The 10,442-nt window shown below is 56.0% G+C and overlaps 1 pseudogene; it reads right to left on the bottom strand.

The window, feature by feature from the left end:
• Nucleotides 1–1,780: 1,780 nt before the first annotated feature.
• LOC129510195 (epididymis-specific alpha-mannosidase-like) lies at nt 1,781–9,716 on the bottom strand (annotated as a pseudogene).
• Nucleotides 9,717–10,442: the final 726 nt, after the last annotated feature.

Raw genomic sequence — 10,442 nt, 5'->3', positions numbered from 1 at the left:
CGGGGGCTGCTGGGTTCATGTGTTTCTGATGCCACAAGGAGGTAGTTTCAGCAGGCACCACACCCCAGGCCTTCTCTACTTGGTCCAGTAACTCTTGGCTAACATAGGCTGAGCCAGCTCTGCTGCCTTGCCACCCAGGAAGGAGAGAGAGACATGGAAACAGGGAATGTCTCTTGACAATTCCTACTGGCTTTCTAAGCCACATCAGATCCCATCCTTTCTCACTGTTTTATAGACGGGGAAGCTTACATGATGAAACCCACCTCGGGGAGTGCCTAGAGCAGATGTGCCACTTCCACTCTAGAGGCCAGATTCCAGCCTTCAGGAGCATTTGGGAGCCAGTGAAAAGGGGAGGAGTGACTTCACAGTCCCCTGGGGCACTCTAAGCCTCTTCTTCCTCATCTGTGAAAGGGGCCAAGGACCAGGCTCACTGACAATGGACAGGACCACAGATCTTCCCCGCTGGCTTCTCTTTCTGGAGGTGAGCCCAGAGCCAGGGGAGAGCCTCCTACTAAATGAAGGAAGAGCTCAAAGCGTCATGAGGGTTCATGCTGCTGACATACATGAGCCCATGTGACTCCTGTAGGGGCTTGATCAATCCTTCCGGGGGAAACCCCAGCTGACCTGCACTGCCCATCCCAAGAGCGAGCTCTGGTGACCTGAGGGTGTCCTTCAGCGTGTATGTACCTGAGGGGAAGGGACACAGATTCCAGCCCCTTGCCTGCAGTTCAAAGACCCAGTGGGTATTCGTTTTGTCTGTTCCAGAACCAGCCACATACATTTTATGGCAGCAGCTGGGTTAATGCATCAGATCAGAGAGCAGCATCCCCGGCACAGAGCAAGAGGGAGCAGAGTGAGGTTTATGTTTGCCAGAAAACCGGATCCAGATCGCTGAATAATTCATGGTTAATATTCCAGCTTAAAAGAAGCCTTGGATCAAACTCCTACTTCTCCCCCCAGAGTTGTAAAGGTCCCAGTGCTGCATATCAGCCTCTCAGCCCAGTTCAGGCTGTAGGGGACCGGGAGCAGGTGTGCAGTGCCCTCCAGGCAGCCTCGGCTGATGTGACTGGATCTCCCATGTCAGCTTTTATTACCAGGGACACCCAGCTCCCTCGGGTCCTTGCAGGATTTCAGATAATCCTCAGATCAGATCAATCTGTCCCCATGTCATGGCTTTTGAACCATTAACTTTGGGTGCCCTCAGGGTGAGGGCCATGCAGGGCCCTTGGGCTACTATAAGGTGGGGGGGCATTGTTAGGCCCCAACACACCCCAGGGCTCACTATAGATGACTGACCTCATCACCCAGAGCCTTGACACTGCACATGGGGCCCCTCCTGGGGAAGGCTGGAGCTGGGCTGAGGGGCCCCAGGGCAGAGGGTCCCTGGGGGATGGGCCCTTCCACGTGATGGTCAGTCCCAGGCCAACTACCCTGGATGCACAAGGTCAGTGGGTTCAGGGTGACTCCACCTCCCCCTCTTCATCCTTCTCCAAGCAGACACCATAGACAACCTTCATCCCTGCAGCTTTGATTCAGGAATTAAACATTGATCAAGGCCACGTGTGCCTATGTCTGCTTCCAGCCTGGGGATAAAAGGGGGAAAACCAGAAGCTTCCTCCTCTGTGAGGCACACATCCAGTGGTAGGAGACAGATGATCCCAGCCATGACAGCAAAGGGCAAGGCTGTGAAGGAAGGCAAAGCCCGGAAGGGGAGGAGACTGGCAGGGGAGAGGGCAGTGCTGGTGACACCTGCCATAGAGTGGTCAGAGGAGAAGGTGACCTAGAGCCGAGACCTGAATGAAGTCTGGGACGGAGGGATGCAGGCCACCTGGTAGGAGTTTCCAGGCAAAGGGAACACACTGGCGAAGCCTCTGGGGTGGGACACCCAGAGGAACCAGGAGAAGGCTAAGGTGGAGGAAGCAAGGAAGAAGGGGACCCAAGGTGGAGTGAGTGGTGGAACCCAGCAAAGGGGGCAGGGAGAGTTATGGATCATGCTGACAGAGTCAAGAACCCAGACCACACAGCATGCTAGAGGCTTCCAGATCATATCAGGTGCCTAGGACAGAGTCTGACACACAAGAATGGCAATGGGGTACATGGGAAGGGTGCCTAAGGATGGCTGTGATGACAAAGGACAGTCCAGTTACACTGGACCATCTGTCACATGAAGCTTGGAGTCCATGCAGCTGAAAGTGTGGGGAATCCCCTTCAAGTTCCGACTCCCACCCCGGGTCCCTGTCCTAGGAGAGGGTCACACGGGACTGGGTACTTGCACCATTTCCAATATAGACCATGGAGGGCCACGCAGAAGCCCTGAAGTGAGAACAGAAATACCCCGCAGATCCTGCCACCTGGTCTCAGCACCCAGTCTGTGGGGCTCAGGCCTCAGGTCAGCCTGCTCTTCCCATGACTCCTGCCCAGGACTGGGGGTAACCTTTCCATCCTGAGTGGACACCAGGCCCTCATGCTACCCACAGGCTCTGAAGGCCCTTGCAGTACCCACCTCTCCCACCCCATCATTAGCCACACAGTAGGCCTGCACGTAACACTGGTGACCTGGGTGAGAAGGGATGGGGTCTGTGTGGCAGGTGCCTTTGCTGTCACGCTGGGTATTTCACTGCCTTATGGGAGCTTCCTGAAGACTCCTGCACATGCATGGGGAGTGTGAGTGTGTGGGCAGACATCATCCAGGTGGGGGGATCACAGAGGCCGGCTCTAGTGCCCGAGGAGACTGTGTGGGTCTATATAATGCAATTTTTATTTAAAGATTTATTTATTTATTTATTCATGATGGACACATAGAGAGAGGCAAAGATGTAGACAGAAAGAGAAGCAGGCAGGCTCCCCCCGGGGAGCCTGACGCAGGACTCAATCCCTGGACCAGGGATCACACCATGAGCCAAAGGCAGACACTCAACCACTGAGCCACCTAGGCATTCCTATAAAACAATTTTTACTTAAAGCACAATGAGCCCCTAATCTGACCATTTTCTACATTAGCCTATCAGGTGGACAGCTGTTCATCCCCCGTCCCTCCATCCATGCTTTTTTCATGTCTTAGGTCGTCTTCTTTTTCTTGGGGTCCCTGGGGCCTCAGAGTCTGCCCTGGGCTTACTGCTATGAAAGTGGATGAATAATGTCCGGATTTTCTTCAGGTACATGGTGACCTTGGTGCCTTGCAGGGGTTTTCAGTGAGATCTGGAGCTGCCTAGGGGAGCAGAGATGTCTGTCCTTAGACCTTAGAGCCACCTGCTTCCACAGGACGTTTCCAACCAACAACCCCCTCATATACGGCACCTGCCTCCACTCTGTTATGGATCCATCATGAAGGCTCTTGGGTGCCCCCTTCCTGTGGAGATTCCCACTGCCATGGGCTCCCTTGCATTCTTGCCTTCCCATGGGGGTAATAGCTAGGTGGTCCTGGCCATACATGGCCTCATTCCCCATAGGGTATAGCACTCAATGCCTAAAGCTTTCTCCCTCAGGTCATCTGGTGGGGCCTGCTCTTTGTATTACTGGGTTCCACTGAATTCAACCTTCAGAGGGAAATTTCATACATTCATCCACCCACCTGTCCAACCATCCATCCATCCAAGATCCATCAGTCTGTCCATGAATCCATCCTTTTCACTCATTCAAACACTCACACATCCATACTCATCCATCGATCCATACATACATTCTTCTTTACATCTATCATCCATCCATCCATCCATCCACGTGACTACGTGTCCACAATGTAGATGGCACTATGCTGTGTGCAGTGCACAGAGAAGATCCACAGCAAACAGGAAACAGGGGGAGAGGACAGCAGGAAGGAACCTGATCCAGCCCTGGATTTCATAGAAGCTTGAGTAGGAGCAGGTCAGAGGAAAAGGGACAAGGGCCATGCAAGCAGAGGGAAGAGCATGGGAAAGACTGGGAAGCATGAGGCTGCCTGTGGTCCCCAGGAGCTGACGGTGTGTGTGCAATGTGAGGCACAAGATGGTAGGTGTCAGAACCCCCTGGAATATGCTTGCCAGGTCAGCACTCAGCCAGGACAGAGGCAGAGGGTGTGGTCTGCAGACACACATGCAGGTGTTCACCCACGCACTGACCTGTGTTATATACAGGAGGGGGCAGATTCAGAGAAGCTAAGGAGCCTGCTCAAGGTCCCAAGGGCCATAAGGGGCAGAGCTGGATCTAACAGGTTGGCCCAACCTCTGAGCCAGGCTGGGGGCTGCTGGGATACCCAGGCAAGGCCTGAATCAGGGGCTCCCAAACCTCTGTGGTAGGGAGGCTCTTGTGTCCTCCAGCTCCAGCGGTGTAGTGTGTTCACATCCCAGGTCCCTGTCAGTGAGCGCTCCTCCACCGCCCCCACGGACCCCAACCCCTGCAGCACAGCCTGCAGAGACAGGAGCACAGGGAGGGTGAGCTACTCCAAGCCCCAGATCAGAGCAGGTAAAGCAGGAGTAGGGGGGGCAGTCTCACCCTGGGCACAACACACTTCCTCCTTAATTCTTACTGCAGATCCCCAGACAGGAACTGTGTCCCCATTTTAGAGATGAGGACACTGGCCGGGATCAGCATGCTTCCCCTGGCACTGTCCTGGAAGAGCACACTCGGGGGTGGTGGACACAGGAGCTGCCTCCAGCATCCAGACCCCTTCTTTCTGGTATGGCTCAGCAGGCAGCCCCAGGGATGAGGCCAGGCATCCTTATCCCTCCCCTGTGCCAAATAAGCACAGACCCAGCCTCCTGTGCAGGGAGGGAGGCAGGTGGCCCATTCTGGCCTGAAAGAAGGGACCCACTGCTGTCCAGGAGATGGGAAGGTTGTGGAGAAGCTTCCTGGCATTGAAAGGAGGAGAAAGCACAAGGGGGCACGGCCCTTATTGCCTCTGCCTTCCCAGCTTCTGCCGATATATCTGCTTGGGAGGCCCGGGCGGTGGGTGACCACAGGGACGAGCAGAAGCAAAGAGCCAGCACGCTGCCAAGGCCGGCAGCAGGACAATGTGACCCAGGAAGGGAGCAGAGGAAGGAGAAACAGCACGAATGCAGGAAGAGGGGGGTGAGGTGCCCCTGCGCCCCCAACAGCATCCACTCCAGGTTGAACCAGAGCTCCCACAGGCATCTCTTTGCCCATGTCTTTGCCAGAGGGGATTTTCACCCTGAGCTTGTGTCCCTGCTGGGCCTTCAGGCCACAGCCAGGAAGCCTGTCCCAGGTCTGAGGGCCCTTACCTGCAGATTGACCCTCACTGCTGAGACAAGACCGGGTCCTTGCCTTCCTCATACAGGTGGTGGAGCTGCAGCAGGACACAGCAAAGGTCAGCCTTGGCCTTCCCTCGATGGCCTTCAGGGATAGAAACACCCACATTGGCCCCAAATCCTCCAGTCAGGGCCCAGCACTTGACTTGGCAGCTTCCCTGTCTAGTCTGAGAACTCTGTGAGTCCAGGGTCCTTGCCTACCATCGTCTCTGCTGATTACCCACTGCCTGGCACAGGAGACTTTTGTTCAGTGAATGAATGGAAGCCCCGGATAGTCAGGCTTCCTGAGTTCAGAGGACGAGTGGGACTCAGTTGTTCCGGGCTCCAGGAGGAGTCCCTGAGGAAGCTGACTCCACAGCAGGCTGAGCATCCGGCAAAGGGGACGATGGTCGGGGTTTGGTGGTGGGGGATAGAAGGGATCCTCAGAGACTGGGTGTGGACAGGTCCTCCTCTGGGGCCCTGCCGACTGGGTGTCCTGCCTACTGAGGGACCCCGGTTCCCCCACTGCCTCTCTGTGGGCCTGGGTCTCCCCATTGGGCAGATAAGGGGAACAGGGGACCATGTAGAGCCAGGACAGCTCTGAGAGGAGCCCACTTTGTCCGGTGATGGGCGTGGGGCCAGGTTGACATGGGGAGGGAGGAGTGACTCTGGTTCCCTGGACACCGGGCTCACGTTCCTGGAGATCCTGCAGGTGCTCCGTGTGGTTGGAGCTGTAGTTCCAGCCCGGGATGCTCAGGATCTGCAGGTGAAGACCTGGGGGCAGGGTCACAGCTTCTTGCTGCCGCTGGGGGCCTGGAACAATCTGGGCAGACTCTGCAGGGCAGACACACAGAGCCAGGACGAGGATTGGGCCCTGCGCCTCCTCCTGGCACCGGGAGCTATGCACGCTCTGGCTCCCATTCCGGGCGATCCGGCTCCTGCCAACGCGTGCCCCTGAGGGAGGACAGCATGAAGCCCCTGCTGGTCCAAGCGCCTCGGGCACCCCCGTCTAGCCTTTGCCCACGGACAACCTTCCACATGAATGCCTTCCCTCCCACACGTCCAGGGGCCCACACCACAGAGTCTAAGAGTTGGAAGGATCCTGAATCTCTAGTCCAGCTGTTTCCAAGTACAGATGGGGAGACGTCCGCCCAGAGAGGTGATATGGTTTGTTCTAGATCACAGGGCAGGTTCACACAGAGCCTCGGTTTCTTTTTTTTTTTTTTAAAGATTTTATTTATTTATTCATAGAGACACAGCTAGAGAGAGAGAGGCAGAGACACAGGCAGAGGGAGGAGCAGGCTCCATGCAGGGAGCCTGATGTGGGACTGGATCCCGGGTCTCCAGGATCATGCCCTGAGCTGCAGGCGGCGCTAAACCGCTGCGCCACCGAGGCTGCCCAGAGCCTCGGTTTCAATTCAAGGTCTAGGATGCCAGCTCCTCCCTTGTTTTGTCATCCTTGGTCCCCTGCTCAGAAGCACCCAAGGCCCTCCTTCCAGGAGAGGACCTGTCCTTTGCCCAGTCCCACTGCCTCTGCTCCCTGAAGCCTGGATCTGTATGAGCATGGCCCCCAGCCCATAGCTCAGGAGAAATCCTGCAGGAGAGGCCTGGCCCTTGCCCATCCTCAGTGTGCAGCACACAGCAGGCACTCAGCCCGTGTTTTGTGCACGTGTGAGCAGCAGCCTGCCTGCTTCTACAGCCCTGAGAGGGTCCTGCTCTAAAACTGAAACAAGGATAAATCATAACCACATTCTCTTCCAAACCTCTCAAGTGAGTGGAAAGGAACAGTTCAAGGATCAAGGGAAGGATACGAACTGTATTTAAATGATTCATTCTTTAAAAGCTGCTGCAGACCCATATTTACACCTGATCATTACTTATTGCTTCTCATCTTCAATTATTTCTGTAAAGACATAGGCTGTTTTAAATCTGAAGAAGTCTGACTGAGGGACGCCTGGGTGGCTCAGTAGTTGAACATCTGCCTTTGGATCAGGGCGTGAATCCCAGTGTCCTGGGTATAAGTCCCACGTTAGGGTCCCCGCAGGGAGCCTGCTTCTCCCTCTGCCTATGTCTCTGCCTCTCTCTGTGTATCTATCATGAATAAATAAAGAAAGTCTTAAAAAAACCAACGAATTTTGAGTGGAGGCAATGCATGAATTTTGCACATCACACCATGAACTTGAACTAACCTTGCCTGGTGACAGCACACCCAGAAATCAAATAAAACAAGTCTTTTAATGTTGATCTACTAGGGGTGAAGCCATCTAGCCATACATGTCATATTATGGAAGATAAAGAGTCATCAGAGCAGAAAGTGAGGGATACTCAGGGAGAGGATACAAAGAGGAATCTGTGTGATTCTCAGAAGTGCTCGCTACTCCATGTATAAGCTTGGGTGAAGCCTGAAAGTATTTGCACACACTTTGCCCACACATGAAATGAGGGCTTGGATCAGAGACCCCTGAGCTCCCTTCTGATCAAAGTTTCCAGATCATGGTGGTCCACACGATCCCCAGGTCCATCCCAGCCAGGGGGTTCATTCTGGGGTGAACACTCCCTTACCATTCAGCTCTCTTAATAGCACTACGGGTGGGTGCTGCAGCGCTAGCCCACACCTCTGACGCAGGCGGGTGGTGAGAGACTGGGGTCCCAGCAGGAGCCAGAGCACAGGGTAGACAGTGGAGGTGTCATTCAGGGTGAGATCATAATCCAGAGCCCAATCAAAATTGTTCCAAAGCCGGCGATGGAGCATGACCTGCAGGGAAGAGCTGTCTGACCGGCCCTGCCGCCCACCTGCTCCCACCCCTGAGTGACCAGCAGGGCCCACTTCCTACCTCCACCTGCCCGTTCTCTTGGCTGGACACGCCGTGTGCCTGCTTGGACAGCAGCACCAGCCTGCTTCTGCCGTCCTCAATGAATGCGGACTGAGCCATGGGATAGTAATTCTGTGGACACAAACACTGCCAGGCTGGCGGGTGGGGCAGAGGACAGGAAGGCCTCTCGGTCCGGGTCCCCCTCCAGCCACCCCACACCCTCCACCCCACGCACAGAGCGCCAGCTCAGGGTGGAGAAGGGAGACAGAGGTTAGAGGCTCTGACGTTGGACACCAACAGACTGTCACTCCAATCCAGCTCCACTGCTTCTGACCATATGAGCTGGGGACTAAGCCCACTCAAGCTCGGTTTCCCCACCAGTACAAAGGGCCCAAAGATGCAGTGTGCACAGTCCTGCAGGAGTGAGGAGGGGGTGTGTGGGGTCCAGCCTGATAGGGGAGCTAGGTGGGGAGTTACTCCAGAGAGAAAGGGCCATGTGTGTTCTGGGAGAGCGGCCCCTGTCCCCAGGCTCTGTGCTCAGCTGGAGCCAATGTCCTGGGTGGACCCATGGGGACTGTCAGCAGCCCCTGCACAGCAGGTGAGGGCTAGCGGGAAGGGATGAAGGGACCTGAACTCACAAGCAGAGTAGGGTGGGGACACATCCCTCCTGGTGCCCCCAGGAGGATAAAGAACTGATTACTGAAGGCACAGGAGGCCCCCAGCAGGGGCTTCACCTGGATTGTCCCCCCTGACCCTCACAGCCCTGGATTTGTTCCCTTTCTCGGGTCTGCAGGGAGCCATAGGGAGGCCGGCCCAGTTTGCCCAGGATCACAGGGCCCGAGGCCTAGGACATGGGAGCCCATCTGGCTTCGGGCCATGCTCAGTGCTTGGTAGAAGCTGCTGGGCAGAGTCTCTGCAGCAGCACCTGGCATGAGTCAGGCACACTCAACCTGAATCCTAGGACACCCCACATGAGGCGTTCATTTTCCACAAGTGAAAACCGAGGCACAGACAGGGACAGGGACAGTCCAGTGCAAGGGTGCACACAGGGAATTTGAGGGCTGGTCCCTCAACCACTGTCCAGCTGGGAGACGAGGCCTGACTCAGAAGCAACCCAAGGCTAGCCTGAGGACTCTGCCCTCCATGTCCTGACCAGGTAGGCTCAGAAGTTGTCTGGCCCTCCCCTGGTTCCAGGTGCTCCCCACACCCCCTATGCTGGCTACTGGGCCGTCCTCCCACCTGCCACATCCTCTCTCAAGAGGATCTTTGGAGTGATGAGGACAGAATTGTGATGGACCCCACAGCAGGGGACTTCCTCATGCTCTGTGGCTGCAGGGCTGTGGACAGCTGCCTTCAGGGTTTGGACGTTTCATTGGGATGGGTACCCTCAGTGTCTGGACCCAGTCATCCTGAGTGGCTCCTGAGACAACAGGCACAGGGGGTGTGTCACCCGTCCCTTCTTTCCCCCCAGGAGCACCTTTCCCATACCCTCTGCAGCTGGCAGTGGGTCCCGCGGCCATTCCGACCTCACTGGATTCACGGGGACTGACCTGACCTTGCTTCTGGCTGCTGCATGCTGGCCCCTGGGCTCTTATGTGTGTCCTCTTACCTGCAGAGCCCCCAGCACACCCAGTGCTGCCCTGGCCCCACTTCGTTGGCCGGGCTGGTTGGGGAAGCCCATCTCTCTGAGCACCTAGTGGACTGGTTCGTGCTCCTGCAGCAGGTAAGAGGTGGGGTTGGGAGGTGTACTGGACTGAACTTCATACCTTGCACACTGGAGACCACCTAGATCCTCCAGGGAACAGGGGTCACGGCCGTATCATACAATCACCTTCACGTGCACTTCGGGGAGAAAGTGCCGGGAGAAAGTGCCTCATTCAGGTTTGAATCCTGCAGCGGCCCTACAAAGCCTCATGGAGGGCAGAGCTTTGGGTGAGGACGATGTGAACCCCACACACATAATAGGGATTTATAAACAGAGTGAATGCTATGGAGCAGGAGTGAGAGGCCATGAAGGGGTCTCTGTGAGCCTTTCAGCAAGACAGAGAGGGAAAGTGCTGCTTCCCAGCCAGGGAATAACATGGACAAAGGGCCTGGGGCGGGAAAGGCTGGAAGTGCTGGGAGAATGTGGCCAGGCAGCACTGGTGGAGGGGGGAAGCTGGCTCACTGCAGCAGGATGAACCACAGCAGCCAGAACACGGCAGAGGGAACGGGTCATGAGGATGGGGAACAGTGGGGCCCAACAGCAGCTGCCGGAAGGAATGGAGTCCAGGGGGTGGGGGGTGAGGCCAGAAAGGCAGGGTGAAGAAATCTGAAAGGCTCTAAAACTCAGGCAGAGGATCAGGCTCTGGAGGGGAGACACTGGGAGCTATGGAAGGTTGGAGGCAAGAAGTTTCCAGGATCGAGG

The sequence above is a fragment of the Nyctereutes procyonoides genome, unplaced genomic scaffold (assembly GCF_905146905.1).
Source record: "Nyctereutes procyonoides isolate TBG_1078 unplaced genomic scaffold, NYPRO_anot_genome, whole genome shotgun sequence".
NCBI classification, from domain to species: Eukaryota; Metazoa; Chordata; class Mammalia; order Carnivora; family Canidae; genus Nyctereutes; species Nyctereutes procyonoides.
Note: the sequence above shows the minus strand (reverse complement) of the source record. Positions and strands in the feature narration are given on the sequence as shown.